The sequence below is a fragment of the Meriones unguiculatus genome, chromosome 17 (genome assembly GCF_030254825.1).
Source record: "Meriones unguiculatus strain TT.TT164.6M chromosome 17, Bangor_MerUng_6.1, whole genome shotgun sequence".
Classification (NCBI taxonomy): domain Eukaryota; kingdom Metazoa; phylum Chordata; class Mammalia; order Rodentia; family Muridae; genus Meriones; species Meriones unguiculatus.
In genome coordinates this window covers 76,317,452-76,339,678 of record NC_083364.1, presented here as the reverse complement: position 1 = coordinate 76,339,678, position 22,227 = coordinate 76,317,452, and the positions used below count along the sequence as shown (strand labels likewise).

Here is a 22,227-nt window from a genome sequence, read left to right as displayed (position 1 = left end):
TAATCATTCTTTAAGGGCTGGAGAAAATGGCCTATCTTCAGGGTAGTTAAATTACATGTCAAACATTTCAGAGCTTAGGAAGCAGCTAATGACAGTGTAATATTAAAATGTCAAACATGTACATACCAGTTTCTTCCCCTCTGCCTCCAAAGCCTTTGGTAAGAAGTATAATGATCTGTTTAGGCCACCATCCATTGTTCCCTTTCCTCACTCACATTTAGTAATTACTTTCTGTTCAAGGCTGTAGTTTACTGAGGGAAAGTAAATTTCCAAAGCAGTCTTCAGTTTGGAATTAACTCCTGTTTATAGGACAACAGACGCTTTATGCGAGTGAATTTGACAGGTTATACATTTTCTCATTTCTTTTCATCTCAACAAAGCATTTCACCAAGTATGCCAGTGCATTTTTCTGCATTGGGGAAGAGCTCATTCTTCTTAGAGAGTTTTAGTTCAGCCACAAATGCCAGCCAAGATTGTTAAATTTTCTCATAATGCCTCTGATATGCTAACAGGGAGGTAAGACAGATGAGGAACAGAGTCGGGTGAGGAACTGCTGAGTCACTGATGTCCAATCCCCAATGTCTTCAGAAGATGTTAGAAGTGGCATGAGAAAACATTATGTAAAATGGTCCTAGATGTGTATGACAATATTTATTTCCAGTTCTAGTTAGTATTTAAAGTGCGCTAAATGACAAATAGTACCTTATAGGATGTCCCAGTATAGAAACAACATGAGAAAAGCAATGTAAAGAAATGCTTTCTGTAGCAGTGTAATCATGGGGTCAACTAATGTATGGTGTGTAGGTCTCAGTGGTAATAATTGCTTTGCTATTGTTTTTTTTTTAAGTCTAAATAGTACAGTACATGAGCTGGTTATATTCTTTAATGATCCTTTGGATGTGATGTTTTCATGCTGAAGTGGATACTGTTTGTCAAATGACAACCATTAGCATATTAATGATACTTTGAGGCTATTTTCAACTCTTAGAGACAAAAATAAAAAAGGAGAAAGGAACTGTGGAGTGGAATTAACTAATCTAACAGAAATTATCCATTCGATTATACTTTAAATTAAATATTACTGTGCCTCTTGGTCATTGAGGTTAATGTTTTCTTAATAATAAGTCAAAGCAAGAGCAGGACTCTAAGTAAGAGAAAAGTAACCATCAAGAAGCAAGTGAAAAGGTCAATACAGTGTCGAATTAAATCTTTCCTAAATTTTCTACTCCTAGCCTAGAATGACAGGTAACAGCTTTAAGTGATCTGTTATTCTTTTAACAACTACTTTTGAGTGCCTTTTCTAGACAAAGCACTGGATTGTGGAGATACAATAATATAGAGACCACCACATACATAAGCAGGTAACAATGAAATTAATTATTTGTTGGGAGTGCCACTACTATGATCATCTAAGAAGGATCTTGACCTAATACCTATGAGGACATCCCTGTCCAAAAGATACTTACCACTTAACATACGGTCTGAAGCCTGAGTAAATGTTACCAAAGGGAAGCAGGATGAGAGCTTGAAGTATGTTAGGCTGTGGACATACTTATTGTCACCTTAGATACTGTTGTCTGCATGAATACTATCTCCCTAATCCCTTACTAAACAGAATGTTCTCAGCAGCTCCCTGGCTTTTTCTGTAAATTATACACCTGGAATATAATGCTTTTCTCAAAGGTGTATTCAGAACCTCTGGAGAGCCCCAGCCCTTTCCAAAGACCCCTGAGAATCCTGAAATATGTCCATATCCATGACTGCCTGTAGTCTGAGGAACAAAAGGAAGAATTTTGGCTAATTCTGGACAATCAGAAAACAAGAATTCACACATCTTGTTCATGGAGTGAGCCTACAATGCTAGCTTCTTTCTTTATTATTTTAAGTCCTATAGATAAGTAGATGAATACAGAATATATGCATTTATAATAATTAGCTGAAGATTAGTTTTATAAATAGGTACCCAGGGTGTGTGTGTGTGTGTGTGTGCACTATAGCTTATGATGTTGAGAACAATAGCAAGCACCTAGCTTTTGTATTGGCTGCACCTGGGTCTTGTGTAATGGAGTTTATGTTGGGAGTGTGTGGATAAATACTAGCTTTGATTCAGTAAATGTTTTTAAACAAGTCAATCTCCATTGTGTCTGTCTGATAGCTCTATTTTTTTTTTGTATGTGTTTCAAACTAATTGCTTACTTTCTCTCAAACAAAATGCTCCACCAGGTGAATTATGAGTAAGAATGTGACTCGGGCTTAATCCTTGTTCAATATCAGCCTGCTAACATGCTAGTTATTGGAGAAGGAGTGCTGATCAATTTCTTTCATGCTCACCTTAGTTTGACATGCAGAGATATTTAAGCATCACAATTTCCTGTTCAGTTCCTAACCACCCAAGATAACACCTGAAGGAGTCTCAGCCCCTCACTCTCATTAACACATGTAAGAAAACACACATACATTAGAGTAACGTTTTAATGTTTTTTTTTTTCCTTGATTGACATAGTTCCTAAAGGGATTCATCATCAATATGAATCAACTAAAACTGGCCTTTTATTGGCAGAAAAGTCCATTACCTATAAAATAATGTATAGGTAATAATAATAAAAAGTTTTCCCTTACAATTCATGTTGGATAATTCACATATAACACATACTTGTACTTCCTTAGAAATATATTTACTGTTTGTTCTTTGTGTCAAGGCTTATATAAAAACAAAGGATAAACATCTCAAAATGGAAAATTTAGGCAATAAGAAAGATAGATTGGCCTAAATTGGTTGATTGGAGACAATTCCATGACTAAGACTACATTTGTATAATTTCATTTTAAGTTTGTTTGTTTTTATCTGTGGTGTATTGAATAATGAGTTTATAAATTTGCAATTATTATTATGATATGAACCAAATGTGATGATTGTGAATCTATGTCATTCCACTCACCAACAACTATCCTTATCAGGAATTATGTGTGAACTTGTCCATCATTCATTAATTTTATCCCAACCTTGGGTTCTTTTTCCCTAATTTACAGAGGAATATTTCCTGAATTACAAATATTAGAAATCTATCAGTTGTAGAATTATGTCGTTTAATTTACCTGAAGGAACACATAAGTTGGTTAAAAATAAATTTGAAATTCAGAACAATCGTACTGAAATAGATCAGACTGACTGCTCAGTTGTTTATTAGAAGGCAAAATTATAGCAATGTAATCTGTTATAATTTTCAAAATTTGAAATATATCTTTATATGTGTGGCCAAAATAATGCACATAATGAAAACTATACCTTAAGTAGGATATATTTTTCATAAGTTGATGCTATTTTGTTTTGTTTCTTCATCCTAGGCAGAAAATACAATCAGAAGTGAAGCAACTGTTTCATTTTAATGATTTTCATTAAACATGTGTCTTTTATCATTTCATCAAACCTATGGATTTTATATCTCCTTTAAATAAGTCAGCAATGCAAATATTGGCTTTGAAGATAAAAATTCAATTAACACTTCAAAGAACACAAATTAACTCTCTTTTGACAGTGGCTGTTATTCCAATTTACAAAATATAAAAGTAGAAACATATTGAATCTTACCTATCACTTTGCTCAGAGATGCAAAGCATTAGCTGTATGCTGCAGAATTGTTTTCTCACAAAACTGTGCTTTGTTATCCTATTTTCCCCAAAAGATTGTCATGAAGGATTTTAGGGTTCAGGTTAGATGTGCCTGGTAAAAATGCATATTTCAGAACAATAATTAACATAACATGAAAATGTAAGCAGATTGATATTTGTCTATGTCATTCATTTTTGTTATTATTATTATTATTTTCAGTTTATTCACTTTGTATCCCAGTTGTACCCGGCTCCCTCATCTCTTCCTGATCGCACCCTTCCTCCCTCCCTCTTCCACCCCTAGTCCACTGATAGGGGAAGTCCCCCTCCCTTACTGTCTGACCCTCCTCTATCAGGTACCATCAGGAATGCCTGGATCCTTTTCCTTTGTGAACCTGCTAGGTAGCCCCACCAGGGAGAAAAGATCAAGGAGAAGAAACAGAGTTCATGTCAGAGACTGGGCTGGAAAGTTGGCTCAGAGTTTACGAATACTGTCTGTTTTCCCAAAGTTCCAGAGTTCAAATCCCAGCAACCACATGGTGGCTCGTTCTTGTTTGTTTAAAGGGTTAGAAAAACAACGATGTAAACAGACAATCAAATGACATAATGGAGTGGTAGGCAGTAGAAATATTGGCTTACCTTTTCATTGTCACAATATGCAGTCTACTTGAAACCATGTGGTAAAGTACTGATTTTTATCTGGAGTCAAATCCTCCAACAGTCCAGTCTCCTGTGCTTTCCCATTTCCAACAAGAATGATCCTGAGCAAATTGTTTTGTCATTCTTAAAATATATACTATGTTTCATGAGACAATAACTACTATTATAAATTAATGTATGATATTACTTATCAGATAAAGCATCTCCCACATGCAGTCTTCATAAAATAATTGGAATATTATTTATCAATAATGAAGAACAACAACACTACTTGGATTATCATTGCTTTTTATAAAAAAAATTCTAATTATTTCATATCTGTCTTTTTTTTTTTTTTTCTAAAACTTGAAAACCCCTAAAGTCAGGGCTAGCATCTTCCCTTCTTGGTGATAAAATCCCTGTATAGTCGTTAGGTTTGGTCACTTTGACCTGAACTTAGAAATATATTGGAATGTGGCATCTCAGCTGATGAATTACCTCCATCAGGCTGGCTATGTGGGCATGCCTATTGGGCATTTTCTTGATTGCTAGTTGATTTGGGGAACTGTGCCCACAGTGGGTGATACCATCTCCAGACCTAAGCTAAATTAAGGTAGCTGGGGGAAGCTGAAAAGCAAGCCAGTAAGCAGTCTTCCTCTGTTCTATTTCAGTTCTTGCCTCTAGGTTTCTGTCCCCCTGCCCTGGCTTCCCTTGTGACTGACTATAAGCTCTAAGGTGAAATAAACCTTTCTGTTTTTAATTTGATTTTGGCTATTGTTTATCAGAGTGTCAGAAAACCAACTAGAACAAAAATTGTTAGCAGAGAGTGTAATATTGCTGTAATGGACCTTTCCATGTTGTGTTTTGGGGAGGATTGTGGGAGGATTGAATACTCAGATTAATGAATTGTATTGAGAGTTTGGGAGATAGAAATGTTGAGAGAAGGACAGATTACAAAGGTAGAGTTTGTGAAGTTTGTCAAAAAGGAAAGAAATACTTCATCAGAGATATTTCTGTGATGCTTTCAGTAAAGAACCTACAGAAGTGACAACGTTGGTATACAGGAACAATAGGTAACTAGTTAGCTGGAGCTAAAAAAGCAGAGAGGACTATTATGAGACTGGCATCATTAATGCAAATTGACTAAGAAGTATACATTCAGGGCCAGCATGCAGAAGCTGTGCTACAAAGGTTGCAAAGGCTGTTTCTCAAGCTGGCAGACAGAACTGATGATGTGTAATTATCTCCCAGCATGGTTTGAAAGCATGAACCATATGTGGAAAGCAACTGGATCTAGACACCATGGAAGGCTGTGAGAGGCGCTGGTAAAGGTGCGCCTCCTTTGCAGTAGAAAACACAACATTGAAACAGATCCTAAGAACGAGCTGAGACTGGGCACCATATACCAGGATCGGAGGCCAGAGGAGGAAATCAGCGGTGGTGCATACTGAGTTGCAGGAAAGTGTATTGACATTGCCAAGACCATGGGGTGAAACCTCGGGATAACCATAGATATTGTGGGGCAGGTCTGAGCCTGTGGACTGTGTGCCATGGATGGCAGAGCTAAGGAGATGTTACTGGTGAAGACCTTTGGAGCCCAGAAGATTTTGAGTCCCAGAGAATGGACACTGGAGTTTTTTTTACTGCCAGATTTTGGGTTTGCTTGGATCTGGTGGTAACTGCATTCTCATTCCACCTTCTTGGATTAGGGAAGCATTTGGTTTGTTTTTGATTCTGCACTGAGGTTCCAGGTTGTGGCAATGTTGATGCTACTCTATCAAAGGGTATGCCGTTCTCAGCACATGTGTCTGTGTGTTTATCCTTTATTCATTGCTGCCCCAGTCAGATTTTCAGTACCAGAACAAACTACTTACAACTATCTTGATTAAATGGGAATTTATGAGAATGAGAGTTACTTTTCATGATTAACGAGTGCATTATTTTTTATAAATTAAACTTATCTAACAAAAATACTCTAAACTTTAGTGGTTTAAAAACTCTATGCAGACAGGTTTTTGAAATAATTTTAGGGGTTGTGGCTTAGGTTTGGATGACAATTCTCTTCCTTACTATCACTTACATCATATTTTCTCTAAGTTTTTGTTGCATCATCCTTCAGGACATTATCACCATCTTTGTGGCAAAGCAGTCACTTAAATGTGGGTCGAACCAGAGAAAAGGACAAAAGTGTCAAAGAGATAAGTGATCTCTCAAGTAGTAGAGAATAATATGGCATGCCACTTCTACACATGATTTTTGAGAGTGTGTTCATATGACACATGTAATGACAAAGGCCAGGGAGATATATGCAGACAGACTTACATGTCTAAGTGTCATACTTGTTGAGAATAAACAAAAGAAGTGTGTTCTAAGTGCTGTGATTTTGTTCTCTGGCTCCATTTAATCATATCGAGAAACTAATTTCAAGATCCCAGACCCTGGGGGAGCTGGACACTTCCCAATAGCTGAACAACTTCAGTTTCAAGGAGATGGTTGTCTGAGTCCAGCCATCTCAGGTATAACTTGTAAGGAGACAGTTGTCAAAGTCCAGTAATTTCAAGGACAACATCTCCATCTTGCTGGCAGGGTTGACTCTGTTCAAATTCACAGGCCCAGGACTATCCAGATTGATGGAAACTCCCTTGTTCAACACCTTAAGTCAAAATATGTTTGGACAAAGCTACAGTCCATCCTGCTCCCCGTTGATTTCTGGTTTCATCCTTTAAATATGCTGTATAAGATCTCTTCAGCATCACAGTTCAGTTCTCCAATCTGTTCTGCAGCCATGGTCAGTTAGTAGCACCTTGATTACAATAAAGTTTTGTCATCTGCGTTGACCTGGTGTTTGAATTATGTTGGATTTAAGTGGGGAGGTGTGAGGAGAGACAGACACACACACACAGAGAGAGAGAGGCGCTTAGAGGAAATACAGATAGCCATGGAGAGCTGAGAGTTGAGGCATTCCCATTTCTTTTCCTTCATGCCTTCCTGTTTCATTATTTTCCAAATAATTGAAGTCATTATTGTTCGTAACCTAATATTTTGACTCGGTTTATCAGTCAAAGTCCAATCTGAAGACAAAAGCTACTCTAGAGATTTGAGCATGGAGACTATAATAATTTTTTATGAAATGAAACATACAAGAAGGGATAAATAATGGTCCAAATCATGTAGATACGGGAGAAGTGAAAGTGAAACAGTAAAGAAATGCATTTGGAAGAGCACAGCCCTTAACTCCTGTCCTGTGTCTAGGTGCCGAGTTTTATACTGTGGTAGAGCACTGGATGGCAGAGAACACTGGAGTGATGGGATAGGCTATTCTCTGGTGGACCAATAGAACTCAGCAGAAAGTATCTCACAAGGAGTGCTGGTAAATTTGGTAATAAGTAAGCATTGATGTATGTTCAAGCCTTTTGGGAGGCAGACACCAGTAACAGGAGTTATAAACTATAGCAGAACAAACACGTGAGCCCCTTTCCCTATCTATGCACCCAACACCCTCTAAACACCATTCCCACTAGTAAAAGAGATGTCAGTGGAGAAAGTTCTTATACCTTCAGACAGGGAAAAGGAAGATAGACGTGAGGATAGAAGGAGAAGAGCTCGTGTCTAGCACAATGGACACACTCTGAATAATGGTGCATAATGTATTTGTTGTTTTAGTCTTAGAAGGTTCCTCCTCCTAGAACCAAATGTGATGAAAGGGGTCATGCTTCTCCCAGAATAAATAAACACAAGCTCAAAAGTGTTTTTATTCTGTACTTAATATTCATTATGCTCATGCGTCTTCCTGTTTTCTCACAGTGTGTCAATGCCCTCAACAAGATCCTCACTCTTATGTCTGGTAATCATGAAAGAACATTTTGTCAGTTGACTGAACTATAACGAAAGTTCAACCGCTCTTAGTAAGAGCTAAAACAATGTTTAGATTACCCCCACCCCAGTCTCCCACTTCCACAGGAGCCAGGGTATATTTTGAAGCCTGCTTGTGACTAAGTCTTCATGACCCTGTCATTATCAGTGTGAGTAGTGAGAAAATGAAACACAAAGTTGCAGATGTGTTTCTGCAGCCATCTGGCTTTCAGGAGGTAATTTACTTACCTAAAAATAATCACATGCATATGGGCTTCCCCTCCCTTAATGAAATAGTCATAAAACTGTTCACACTCATTCCCTTGAGTTAAAAAAGAAAAGCATTTCTTCCATGATACTGTTCTTTTGTTAATATTCATATTGGATCAAAGAGAGAGCAGCAGCTCTTACACATCCTCAGAAACACAGAAAAAAATCTGTTCATGAAATGTATTTTTATCAAATACCTTCTTTTAGGCATATTTAGTCAGTGAGTTTATGTGTGCATGCATGTGTTTCAAGTAGCTATAATAGTATTACATTTTTAAGTTATTAATTTAGAGTGTGGGTTCCAAAGAGAGAGAGAGAATGAGACAGAGAGGGAGAAAGTGAAGAGGGGGAAAAGACAGAGTTCTGGAAAGAAGAGTTTCAATAAGCACCAATCACCTATGAACATTTCTGGGTGCAAGTCTGCCTGCCAGCACTGAAAATTTTAATTCTTCAAGCATGAACATTGCAAAGTACTGTGCAAATACATTCATGGAAGACATGCATCAGACCCTCACCCATCATCTTTTCCTTCTTTGTTGCATTGCACTGTGTAAGGCAGCCTAACTTGGGGGGTAGGGGGTAGAGTGCTACCGGCTATTGCAGAGACATGATAGCAGAAAGCATGGTAGCCTGATTCCCTTTCTGAAATCACCAGATTACTTGATTAGTCTTTAAATCATAATTCTCTGATTCTATGAAGTACAGATAGTGGCTTCTCAGGAATGCCCACATGCATGTCAAGTCTTCATTCGATAGAGAGCTTGAGGGGCCACATGAGCCTAGATAGCTGCATTTAGGACCATTCAGGGAAAGGGAGTGACATAATGTGAGCTGCTTTCTAAATCTTAAGAGCAAATACATATCACTTGTTAAAAACCTAGCACAAGACTGTAAGCTAAAATAAAAGTAACTTGACGAAGGAAATTTAAGTTAGAAAGAAATTATTGATTTATGCTGGTGTCTGTAATTTTACCTGACTCACTTATATCCTAAATTACAAAGAGGATGCTCCTTTATATTTTTAGCTTCTCTGAATGTTTTCAAATAGCTTCGAAGTAAGAGCAAAACAGAGAAACAGCTGTCCCTTGTTATTTTGTTTCCTGAATACAAATAGTCTTAAATTGCTGTAAATGGAAAGTCTGGAATGAATTCAAACACAGCCTGTTTAAATACACTCAGACTGATGTTTGTGTGTGGAGCCTTTGCAAAGGGCAGCACTAGAAAATACTACACATTAACTTGTCGAACATTACGATCTAAGGCTATGGCTTCCCTTCTGTCTGTTAGGTAGAGTCATACTGGTATCATTCACACACTTTTAAGGCAATAAATCGCAAATATTTTGAAATCAAAACATCTGAACTGGAGCATTAATTCCTGAGGCATTTGGAGTGGTGATTTCACTTCAGTTCCTCTTAGGAAAACAAAAGTCTTTTTGAACTTGGCTATTTACTATAGTTCAATCAAGCATTAAATGTTTTGATATCAGGAATAATAATGGAAGCTTGCATCTAATCGTTTCTTTTTCCTTCTGACTTTGGCCAATTAAGTATATGAAAATTTATTCTACATATCAGTCACCAGAATGTGTTCACTTTCATTTCTCTACACAACCTAACAGTGTATCACGATTCCTATTCTCAGGGTACTCTTAAATCGAGCTTTAGTGAGGAAATTTATCAAGTATTTGGAATTCTAAAGTTAGATCCAATTCCTTCTGTATATTTAAGGAAATAGTGTAAGGAAGGTTTAAGAAATGTAATAGACATGACAGGATCATATCTAGTGAGATTCATAAATAAATCCTTGGTGTCCGGCATCATAGTCCACATATTTATCATGAAGCCATTTCATATTTCAGTTACCAGTCCAGGCAAAGGAAGTGATTGAGACTTCCCCCAAGTATCATCATCACACGATTGCATAATATTACGGATTACTTTCCTCCTTGACTCACCCACAAAGATGTTGTACAGTCCATCGTGTGGGAAAATTGGAACACATGTTATGCTCAGGGATTTGAAATAAAATCTGGCTGTGGTTTTACTACCACAGAGATCAGTTTGAGATCACAAAGAGAACACGAGCATCCAAGTAGGAAGTTAGTGCAAGACTGAACATAGTTAAGAAATAACATTAATGAGCAAAATGATAAGCCACGAGTTAAAAAATTGTAAAATGTTGTATGTAAAAAATAAAAAATCAATAGTTATTTCACTCATTGTAGATACAGACAAGCAAATAATGCAGAACTATATCACACACACACACACACACACACACACACACAGAGAGAGAGAGAGAGAGAGAGAGAATATGCATGTTTTTCTGTGTAAAACTATACCAGTTCTACTCTGCAGTTCCTATCTTGATCTTGACAGTTAAGGCTTTGGATAGTGAATGAAACTCTGAGTTTCTTAACTTTGTCCACACTGTGGTTAAGAGGCTTCATAAAATTAAAATATAAAGCTCTTATCTGTATTTTAGTGATAGCTAGATGGTACTCAAAGTGATTTATAGTTACCTTGATCCATATTGTAATTATATACTTATATAATAATTTGTAAACTAATCTATCACTTAGTTAATTTATCAACATCTAATTAGTTTCCTTTTTAAATATATATAAATATGTACTTAATACTTGTGTATATGTATATTTACCATTCATGCCTCCCACAAATATTTTCATTGAACAATAGTGATAAAGAACAAACACTAAGTAAAAATTGTTAACAGAACAAAATGATCAGAACATTTATGTTGCAGAGAATTGAAGCAACATTAGAAAATTTATTCCTAAATTATGTTCTTGGAATCATTGTTCTGTCTTTAGGAAATTCTCTTCCAGGCACTTTTAGACACTATTCATAAATTACTCACTTTCAAAATAAAAATGCACTTTTCTGGCAAATATTTTCCATATAACTGACATAAATTAGAACTAATAGAATCAATTTCCATATATAACTTGTGTGTTTCTAATGCTCTGTATTATAGCTAACACTTGTGTAGTTGAATTGCTTGTAATGTGTTTCACATTGTCATCCCTGTCAAAAATAAATGGAGAGATTTTTGGTATATTTTCTCTCAGAAAAAAGTACTTTTCTCTTTTAAAAATGATTTTCCCTGCCCATTGGGTGCTCATTTTCCAGGTGTGTCCCTAGTAAGGGGAACAGGAACGGTCTCTGAACTGAACTCAGTGGCTGGCTCTTTGATCCCTTTCCCCTGGAGGGTGCAGCCTTGTCAGGCAACAGAGGAAGACAATGCAGACAGTCCTGATGAGACCTGATAAACTAGGGTCAGATGGAAGGGGAGGAGGTCCTCACCTATCAGTGGGCTAGGGGAAGGGCATAGGCAGAAAAGAGGGAAAGGGGGGTGGGATTGGGAAGAGACAAGGGAGGAGGCTGCAGCAGGTTTTCTAAGTGAATAAATTGTAATTAATAAATAAATAAAATTTTAAAAATGTTTTTTTTTTTTTCCTTTCTGTTAACTCAGCTTCAACATGGCTTCTTGACATTTTACTTTTCAAGTCACATTTTATCCTAAATCAGTTTTGCTTGAACTGGATTTTACCATTCCCCATTTTCCCTTTGTCTTCTCTAATCTCTTAGACACCCACCTAAATCTTTTTTCCCTTTAATCATTTGCTAGTTTTCCCTTTGAAGACCCTAAGCTCATATTTTCCATATTGAAGCTTTTTCTTTCCTCCATCAGAGTTAACTAACAGCCAGATTTAATATTCATTTTGATTAACAGTGGGGGGTGTGCCTTCTTAAAAGATCTTACTTGGTGTTTAACCTAGTCTTGTGTCCTCAGGCCTTGTCATAGTTCACCTCCAGGCAGCATTTAATAACACCTCTATTTCCCTTTAGCAAATGCTCCCTTGTAGGACATGCCAACACTTTCCCCTCATTGTTTCTTCTGTCTCATTATGCTTTCGCTGCACTTTTGTGTCTCTTTTTCCTAAGTGACTATTTTTAATGAGTAATCCATTAATTGTTGAAGTCTCCTCTTCACCCAGTTCTTTCCCCCAACAACTCTCCTGTCTTCCAGACCCACTCCTCTTCCATTTCCCTTCTTAAAAGAGCATGTTTCCCAGGTATATCAACCAAACATGGCATAACATGTTACAAGACTAGGCACATACCTCATATCAAGGCTGCATGAGGCAACCTAATAGAGGAAAAGGGTCTGAGAAGCAGGCAAAGGAGTCAGAGGCACCACCAGGTCCAATGTTAGGAGTTCCCCAAGAACACCAAGTACTATTACCATAACATATATGCAGGAGTCTTTTTTCATCCCAGCTCTCCTCTTTTATTCTCTGAATATTATTTTTTTTTTTATTTCTCTTTTTGCTTGAGAAGTCCCAAGTACATATGGTAGTATTTTTCAGCTTAACTCTCACTCAGAGTTATATATGTTTTTATTTATTTTTTATTAATTATACTTTATTCATTTTGTATCCCCCCATAAGCCCCTCCCTCCTCCCCTCCCGATCCCACCCTCCCTCCCGTTTCTGCATGCATGCCCCTCCCCAAGTCCACTAATAGGGGAGGTTCTCCTCTCCTTTCTGATCTTAGTCTATCAGTTCTCATCAAAAGTGGCTGCATTGTCCTCTACTGTGGCCTGGTAAAATGGAATTTTTTTTTATTTTACTTTCTTAATTATTCTAAGAAATACTGCTGCAGCCATATAACCACAGGTCACTTCAATATTCTTGTCTCACTCATACTACCCACTTCCAGACTCTCTCCCAGTCCTGTCAGTGACACTGAAGACTTATCTTGTCACTCCCATTAGTATAACTTTTTATAACAATTGAAATAGTTAACTTTACAGAAATCCAGATTAGGATTTATGGTGCTAACGTGTAGGTCCCTGGTCATCCAGATTTGCAGCTTGAGGGTCTTAGAGGGGGTACTGAATCAGGATAGGTTCACATGACAGAAAAATCCATTCCTCCCACAACTGAGAAGCAGAGGAAACAAAGGGTAGGGGTCAGAAACCCAAGATCCCTTTTATGGATATAGCAACACTAGACTTCCTTCCTTCCACTGGGCTCAATTCCTCAGGGCTCTAAAGGAGCTTCAGAGGCTGAGGAACACACCTCAACTCAATTTGTAGAGATCCAAAGATCAAGATCCAAGCTGTATCCCTTGTATTCCCTAGATGTCATTATTGTGAGATTGTCAATTTCTTTCAAAGTTCTGTCTTGTTTCTAGATTTCTATTCTTTATCAGTCCGGTTTTCATAACTGCCACATGGCAACATCTCTCATGCAAAATTTGATGTCACCTCCTACACACACAAAACAGGTTGATCTTTCTTGCATTTTACATGTGAAAATAAAATATTTTTAGCATTTGTCACAATGTGGACTTTATCACGTCTCACATTCTTTTTAGTTGTTGGTATTTAAGAAGTGTATATTCTCTATAAATTTATGCCTGTTACTTACTAGTTATTCTTCATATATTTAAAACAAGTGAGAAACTGTAAGTTAGAAACATGTATCATGACTCCCAGTAGAATTACCTCCATTATTTCACATTCATTCCTAAATCAAGGTGAAAATTTTGTTTGAATTCATGTTTGTGTAACTACTGCATGGCTCATCTAACATCTGGAGAGATGATATAGATCTAAAAACATCCTGGACCAAAAGTATCCTAATGTATCATGCAGAGGTTATTTACATTTTTGTTTTGCTTCAGGCTGTATAGGTGAATAATAAAATGAACATTTTCAAGTGAAAATTCATTTCACTCCATACTGAGTCTAACCACCTATTTAAAGAGCTTTGAAAACACATTTGCTGATTTATTCTCTTCTCTAAGAGAGCTTAGCACCTAAACAATGTGATTATGGGAATTTCTGAAATAGCTAAAGATGTGAATTTATACAGGTTATATTTTTAGCTCTAGCATTATGTAACATTTATTTTAAAGAGAAAAAGTTGAGGCTTAATTTTTGTTTTCAACTTTTTATTGGTTCTTTGTGAGTTTCGCATTATACACATTACACCTCAAAAAACTCGTCCCTCTCCTCCATTGTACCCATACTCTACCCTTGCAACAGCCCTCCCCCCAACAGAGAAAAAAAAATCTTGCTACAGAAGCTGTAGTGTGTCACAATGTGTCCCACATTATAACCTCTTGTGCATACTTCCTTGCTGGCAGATATTAACTACAGTGACTCTATGGTCTGGTACAAGGCCTCTGGATTCTGTAACTCTGTCAGTATTGCAGCTTCACTGGGACTCCTCTGCCACACCCTGTTGTTGCCCTGGGAGATCCTGTAGTTCTGTATCTGTAGGACTGTGTCCTTCATGCACTACAGCAGTTAATCAATTGGATAGATGTTGGGGTAGGCCAATTCAAAGCCCTCGATCTGGGCCTGAGAGGTATCTGCGGGGGTCAGCCTGCTCCCATCCCTTGACGCTGGCTCGCTGTGCCTTCTCGCACTCAGTTTCAGCTCTACTCTGCTGCCTGAGCAAGTTGCAGGGTCTGCTCTCCTCCTCCAGGAGACCCCAGGGCCAGGTCTCTCACCTGCCGAAGGTGGTGATGGGTGATAGGGGCAGAGGGTACCTCTTCCTTGTCATGCTGCCACAGCTGACTCTGTGAGATCAGTGCTCCTGCTTGCATGTCCCTGTGGCCAGCTTTCCCATGATACCCAGGTGAGATGTGGGGCCAGTTGTGCAGAGCCCTCAGAAATCAACATGTTCCCAGACAGAAGCCCAGACCAGCAATCGTCCAGCTGCAGACCCAGATGTGGCAGCACAAGCCAGAACCACACCATCGTCCCAGGTGACATCACCGGCTACTCGGCTACTCACACCAGGCTGTTCCTTACTACCCTCCGAGCTCCAGTTCTGCCTCTTTATTAATCCTGCATCCTTCTGCTTCTCTTTCTTTTCCACTTCTCAGTCACTTACTGGCTCCTCTTAGCGGTGCTTGGGGTCTCTAAATGTCTGGAGTCATCTGAGGCGTGGCCTCAGGAGTGTCAATGACTCATTCGTGCCTTATGGTGCTGGGGCAGGAGTCATTCTGGGCCTGGTCTGCCCCCGACACCCCCAGGCCTGAATGGGGCCAGACTGATGGTCATATCAGACCAGCTCAAAGTCTGGGCCCCACAGTGCCAGTCTGGTGGCTGTCTCTGGCTCACTCCTGCTGGGGCCTGAGGTCCCAGGCAGGGTTCTCATAGACTCAGGCTTGCTTCCCATTCTGGGAGCCCATCCGGGCTTGCCTAAAGCTTGACTGGTGGTCCTCTCGGCCTCACTTTTTTCAGGAAATGTTAAACTACTAATCATTCACATGTTCATAGGTCAGAAGATTGAGCAAAGACATAGCTTCTCTCCTCTCTGCCACTTCAGTAAATGGCATATGCAGCCTCACCGCAAGGCCTCTAGGGGCAGGCAAGCTTAGGTTTTAAGTTGCATTAAACTCATCTGTGATATTGACCATATCAGGTTTTGCCCCTTAATAAGCATCTTACTGAAAGACGCCATTGTAACAAGTTGTGATGGGTTTCATACTTACAAATGTGAATTAATTATTTTTGTACTATATATTATAATATATATATATATTATATTTCTCTATCAGGTAAGCATTATTAACGTTTTCTCAAATTATGCTTTAAGCTAGCAACGCCAAGACAAACTTTAGTTTATATTTACTTTATATTACATTTAATTAAAACTCCAATGTAAATTAACAGACACACTAGAAGAATTCTTGGATCATCTACCTCAAAAATATAAGATTCCTCTAGGCAAAATCAAATTTGAGTCAAATGTGTCTACTTGGAACTGGCTTTGTGGCCAGGAGATAGTTGGCATTCACTGTTTGGCTTCAGTCAGTATCACTACAATTTGTCAGAATAGAAATAAGTACAAACTTTTTAAAAAACAGTCAAAGTAATCCATAAAATGGCAGGTCAGGGCTGAGCTCAGCTCCTTGAATATTGCCTAATCACTGTACTTGGAGGAAAGAATGAAATGAATAAAAAAAATTTAGGAAGACAAGTGCCATGATGACCAATAAGATTAATTAATAACTCTGACTTTATTTGATGCTTTCACCCTGAAATATTCTACATAATGCTGTGAAGAAATTTAACACAAATCAATGAATTAATTAAAACACTTTCCTGGTATATTCAAAGAAAGTACAGACTTATTGAACTAATTTTCAGTCTAAAGTGTCTCTAAATAAGCATAGACCCTGAAGACTGGGCCATTATGCCAAGCTATTTCCTGTTCTCTGTTAAAATCAATACAAAGTTATGGCACTCTTATTAGTGACAAGGAATTTATTTAAGCCATGGATTTTTTTTTCCCTATAGAAATTAACTTTCGTTGTGGTGACACCAACTAAATGCATAAAACAATTGAGGAATAATCCATTTATTATGTCATAAAATGCTAAAGAAGATAAAAATCATGTTTTTAAGGAAAATGGTTTTTCCCAAAAGGGATATTTCCTTTCAACTCTAGGTTGAGATTGAGGCAAGCCCTACAAAATCGTGTCTGCTTGTCAGTCTTCATTGTTGCGACAAAATTACCATAAAACAACTGAAGGATTTATTTGGTTCTTTGGCTTAGTCCATGGTCACTTGGTTCCACCATTTCTTGGACCATATGTGATGAAGGAGAAATCATGTTCAGAGGATGTAGGAAAGCATAGGAGTACCCCGGCCTGTGACCTGTAAGCAGAGAGAGACAGGAAAAAACAGAGACATGTAGTAGCCTCAAAAAGCATTCCTCCCTCTGATGATCAACTTTTTCTGACCAGTCACATCTCCTCAAGGCCCATCTCATGGGATCTTTTCAATGACTAATCAGTTGATGAAAATCAGCATCCCTGCAGTGCAGTGCTACCTTTCTACTGCTACCAGATAAGGATCATGGTACTGTCATGTCTAAAGTATAGCAAGGGGTACATTTAGATAACTAGAAAATGGGAAAAATCTGTTCAATTGCAAGAAGTTAATAGAAACTAGTAGAAATGGTATTGGAAATAAAGCATTGGGTGTATGTGGGAAAGTCATGGAGCTGGTGAAGAGCATGCATAAAGATTTTCTGCAAAGAAAATTTTGTTAAAGACAAACTGTAGAGAGCATCAAAATTCAGGTGACTAAAACTATGTTGTGATGTATATTGACTGATTTTAGAAGTATACAACCAAAATGCTTCTGCTTGTTTTTAGTGGAACTCAAAACTGAGACTAAAGCTGTATTAATTCTTTTTTTTCCTCCATCTTTATAATGTCTATATGTTTTCATCCATGGCTTTATTTTCAGAGAAGCAATTTAGGATACATACACAAAGAGAGACAGACACACATAGACAAAATACGAAATATATTTTCTTCCTAGCATCTTTAAAGCCCTCCCCATTTTCCCATACTTTTGACATTCTACTTCTCTGTCCAATGTTTGTTATAGTTAGTGACATGATGCAGATACATTACTATTTGGGAAAGCATAATCAATACTGGCTTTGAATGCTGTGTCTCTCTTAAGTTCAGGAAAGTAGCACAATGAGAAAAAAGAAAACTGGTTGAGTAAAATTCTAGGGAGAACGTACATGTATCTTAATTTAATTCAGTTTGACAGAGAAAGGTCAGGGTCAAAGAGCACTTTGAAAGGCATGGAGCACAGGAAAGGAATGAGGACTTTTTAACTCTTACTTCACTTGGTAGTGCCCATAAATACGTGGAGCATAGTTGATCTAGTGGAACATAATTGATCTAGACTGGTCAAGGACTTAAAGAAAACTGAGTTCCCTTCTCCCAGAAGCCATCAATCACCAATAGCCCCATCCCAAGCAAAGCCTCGTTTTCATACTGACTTTTTATTCTTGTTTTTTATAATTTTTGATAAAAATAGATTATTTTGTTTTATTTTTATTCAGTCCACACATTTGAAGAAGCTGTTTGTTTACCTCAACTCATGAAATTTTCTTTTGATTTTTATGAAATTTGTGGTTTATTTACTTTATATTTAAAGACTTGTGCATGCTCTAGATATCTTTATTTTATTGATTTGTAATGTAATTCTACATAGGCAATAAATTATATAAATCTTGAATCCATTTGCATTTATTTAGGCTTTCATTATGACACAAAAGAATGTCTCTATCAATAAATATTCTTGTACAGTTTAAATGAGTGTCTGCTCTTCTTGTTCTTGACTAAAATATCCTAAAACACCTGTTATATATGTTTGGCTGATAATTTTATTTAATATTATATTCCCTAGATAACTTTATATTGGCATGCTTTATCAAATATTAATACCTGAATATAAAATTTGGAAACTTTAGGTTTGCATATTATATGACATTACATATTGTCTCTCATGTTCTAAACTTGACAATTTAAAATTAGCCCCTTATGAAATCATATTTGAATAGTGCTTTTTATATGCCATTTTCTTATATATATATTTTTTTATTTTTTTCATTAATTACAATTTATTCATTTTGTATCCCAACAGTAGCTCCATCCCTCATCCCCTCCCATTCTCACCCTTCCCTCCTCCTCCTCTCTCAATCCCACCCTCCTTCCCTCATCTCTTCCCATGCCTCTCCCCTAGTCCACTGATAGGGGAGGTCCTCCTCCCCTTCCATTTGACCCTAGCCTATCAGGTCTCATCAGGACTGGTTGCACTGGCTTCCTAATGGCCTGGTAAGGCTGCTCCCCCTTTCAGGGAAGGTGATCAAAGAGTCAGCCACTGAGTTTCCGTCAGTCAGATCAGCACCTGTTCCCATTATTAGGGAGCCCACTTGGAGATTGAGCTGCCACGGGCTACATCTGTGCAATGGTTCTAGGTTATTTCCATGTATAGTCTTTAGTTAGAGTATCCGTTTGTCATTTATTTTACAGAAAATTTGTAGAACTAAGGAAAGGTGCATTGAAGCAGGCAGTTTATATTTCATATTAAATACTTCAATTGACCCATAATCTAAACAATTCAAGTTTATAAACTATAGAAGACATTATTTAATCACATATGAAAACAATTAAATAATATGTTGACTTCAAATTAATCATTAAAGAATGTTTAACCAGATGTCTCAGTGGAGGTTAACATTGTAAAATAAATGTTGTCTCAAAGTAGGAAATTGACTCCTGAGGAAAGATGACCAGGAGAGGTGGGAGAGTAAAAGAATGTAAGATGGTAGGTGGAATGCTTGTTAAGATCAAAGATTTTTACGTGCATATATGGAAATGTCATGATACAACTAATATGCATTAATAAATAATTTTATGTTAAAAGATGTATCAATAAAAATCATACTTAATGCTTAATTCATTTGATTAAAAAGAAACTAAAGTTCGTGTTACCTATTTAAACTTTTTTCATAATTAAATTGCTCTACATGATGTTCTTGCCATTTGTAGACAATTGTAAATTTACCTGTGTAAATATTTGCAATATAGAAGTGGAGTCATTTAGATTGCTTATGCTATAAATATTTAAACAGTTTTATTCAGAATTCTTTTTATATATACAGTTATTTCTTAACTTTTTGATTGTTTTCTAAAAGTCCCAAACTAAGAATAAATTAACAATGAAACAGCTAGCTCTTCGGGGAGGTAGACTAGTTCTTTTGAGAGAAAGAGAAAGAAAGAAAAGGATAAGCATTTCATCATCGACATTTTGAAAAGTGTATCCCTACTGTACACAACTCATGACCTATTGTCTTAGAACAAAAGCAATATGCAAATGCAATTAGCAAATTGTGAATAGTTGACATTGGTGAGGCATCACCTATTATGTAAATCTGAATTCTTCCTATTCTTTTAGTAATCATTCCTATAACATTTTACTACTCTCTAAGGCTTGCTCATGGGTCATGAAAAATATAGTGGTGTCCTCTCTGCTCTCTGGGGAGATTAGAGTTTTTCCCCAGCTTTCTGTGTGGTTTGGACTTAAAGCTAATGAGGTACTAGTTTGGACTGAATGAAATGGTTCACTGTGGTGCACAATATTCACAAATTATTATAGCTTGAATCACCGTGTTGGAATTTGCATACGCACTTTTTGAAATATAAAAGTCTGACATGGAAATAATATGGAGACATTTTGAAAAGAAAAGTTCAAGAGAAGGTCCTTTAAACATCACTGACATCATAAAAGGATTCAACCTTTTTGTTCTTCTTGGAATTCCTTTGCTCAAGCTATTTGTGGTGGTATATGATTGAAATTCCATAATTTGGGAAACTGAGACAGGAGAATTGCCATGGGTCTGAGCATGTACCAGGCAAGCAAGGATTACCTAGTGAAATCATGTCTAAAACTAAAATGCATTTTATTTTTGAACACTTAAATGAAACCATTCTGTAGTCAATGAAGTTAAGAAAAGATTTAAATCACTGTATTAGTTTAACTCTTCCCATTGCTTTGTCTATCTCCATAAATTGTACCAATCACATTAAGACATCGCTGTTCAGTGTTTGTGTTCCAGAGGCAGACTATTCAGTATTAAACTGATACTGTAACACATATTCATTAACTTTAGAATTTTCATCACTATAGCATGGTGTATAAACACAGTGTCTCCTGAGACCGGTCTTAAGGGAATTCAACATGTATATCATGCCAAATATACAAGAAACTCTTACTGACTGACATTTTTAGACACTGACTGACATTCCATAAACATTAGCTACTTGCCAGTTTATAAAACCAACACTTGGGTCATTTCTCAAATGTTTAAACAGTAATGTGACTGGAAACCATCACAGAAGTAACCTGTGTTTTCCTCTATCATTTCACAGACATATTATAGACTTAATAAACAAAAATAGCCAGAATAGGAGACTGTGGTCACTCAAAGTATAACTTTATAAATAAAATGGAACAAAAAATCCCACCAAGAACACTAAGGATTTGGTTAGAAATGCTTGGGATCTTTATTAGATATTGTACTACACAACAATATTTTTAGGATGGGTGTTGAATTGATTTAGTGGTGAAAACAATCTCCATATTTGACAAAGAATATTAATGTGGTGTTGACCTAGCCCTTGAAAATATGGCCCACAATCATTTAAAATGGGGAGGTAGTTAGGAAAAGATGGACATGGAGAGCATGATGTAAAAGGCATTCAGGAAAGGAGATAGAAATGGAGCAAGGGGGAACTCAAATAGTGTTTATTTTGATTAAAGCAACTGGCAAAACAGGTCAGAGTGAAAATATTAAAGAGTAGAGCACGGTGCGCTGTTTTTATGCTGGAGTGTCTAAGGTTTACAGACTAAAGATTTTGCATGGTGTTGTTTGGACCTTCAAAGTAAGAATGTATTCAAATGCAAACTACTTCACTGTGGTGTACTCAAAGATCTTTGAATAAACTCTTCTTAGAGAAAGCAAGAAAAGAGTTGTAATTGTAGCCGGATATCAGAAACATTAGAAAAAGGAAGAGGAGCAAAGCAAAGAGGCCAGTTGAGCAGTCACAAGAGAGGAAAAAGAATCAGGGTCTGGAAGTGCTCACAGCTTGAGTGCTTCTAACTAACTGGAGACTCCCAAGCTGCTCTTCCACCTTCATGGATCCTCTTTTGGATTCTGAATGTTTGGAGCAAATCTCACCGGCAAAATTCAAGTTCTCTCCTTGGCTAAGACCAACTGGTTAACTGAAGGGGCCCAGCTTTTCTGCTACTACTGAAGGCAAACACCTGGGTCCCACAGCACGGAGACTCCACAATGGAGCAAATACACTTTTCCAAAAGAAAACTAGGGAACAAGGCCCACAACATCCTAAATGTAAAAACCTCCTTTAGGAGAAAACCAGTCTTCCATAACTATCTCTTAGGACACTGGGCTTCAGAGTAATGAGATAAAAGCTG

The 22,227-nt window shown here is 37.2% G+C and overlaps 1 protein-coding gene and 1 pseudogene across 19 annotated transcripts in view; one reads left to right on the top strand and one right to left on the bottom strand.

The window, feature by feature from the left end:
* The window catches only part of Robo2 (roundabout guidance receptor 2), a 1,624,501-nt gene that overhangs the window by 893,770 nt on the left and 708,504 nt on the right, over positions 1-22,227 (top strand). The gene's annotated exons all lie outside the window — the stretch shown is intronic.
* On the bottom strand, positions 15,663-15,788 carry LOC132648856 (small nucleolar RNA SNORA17; annotated as a pseudogene).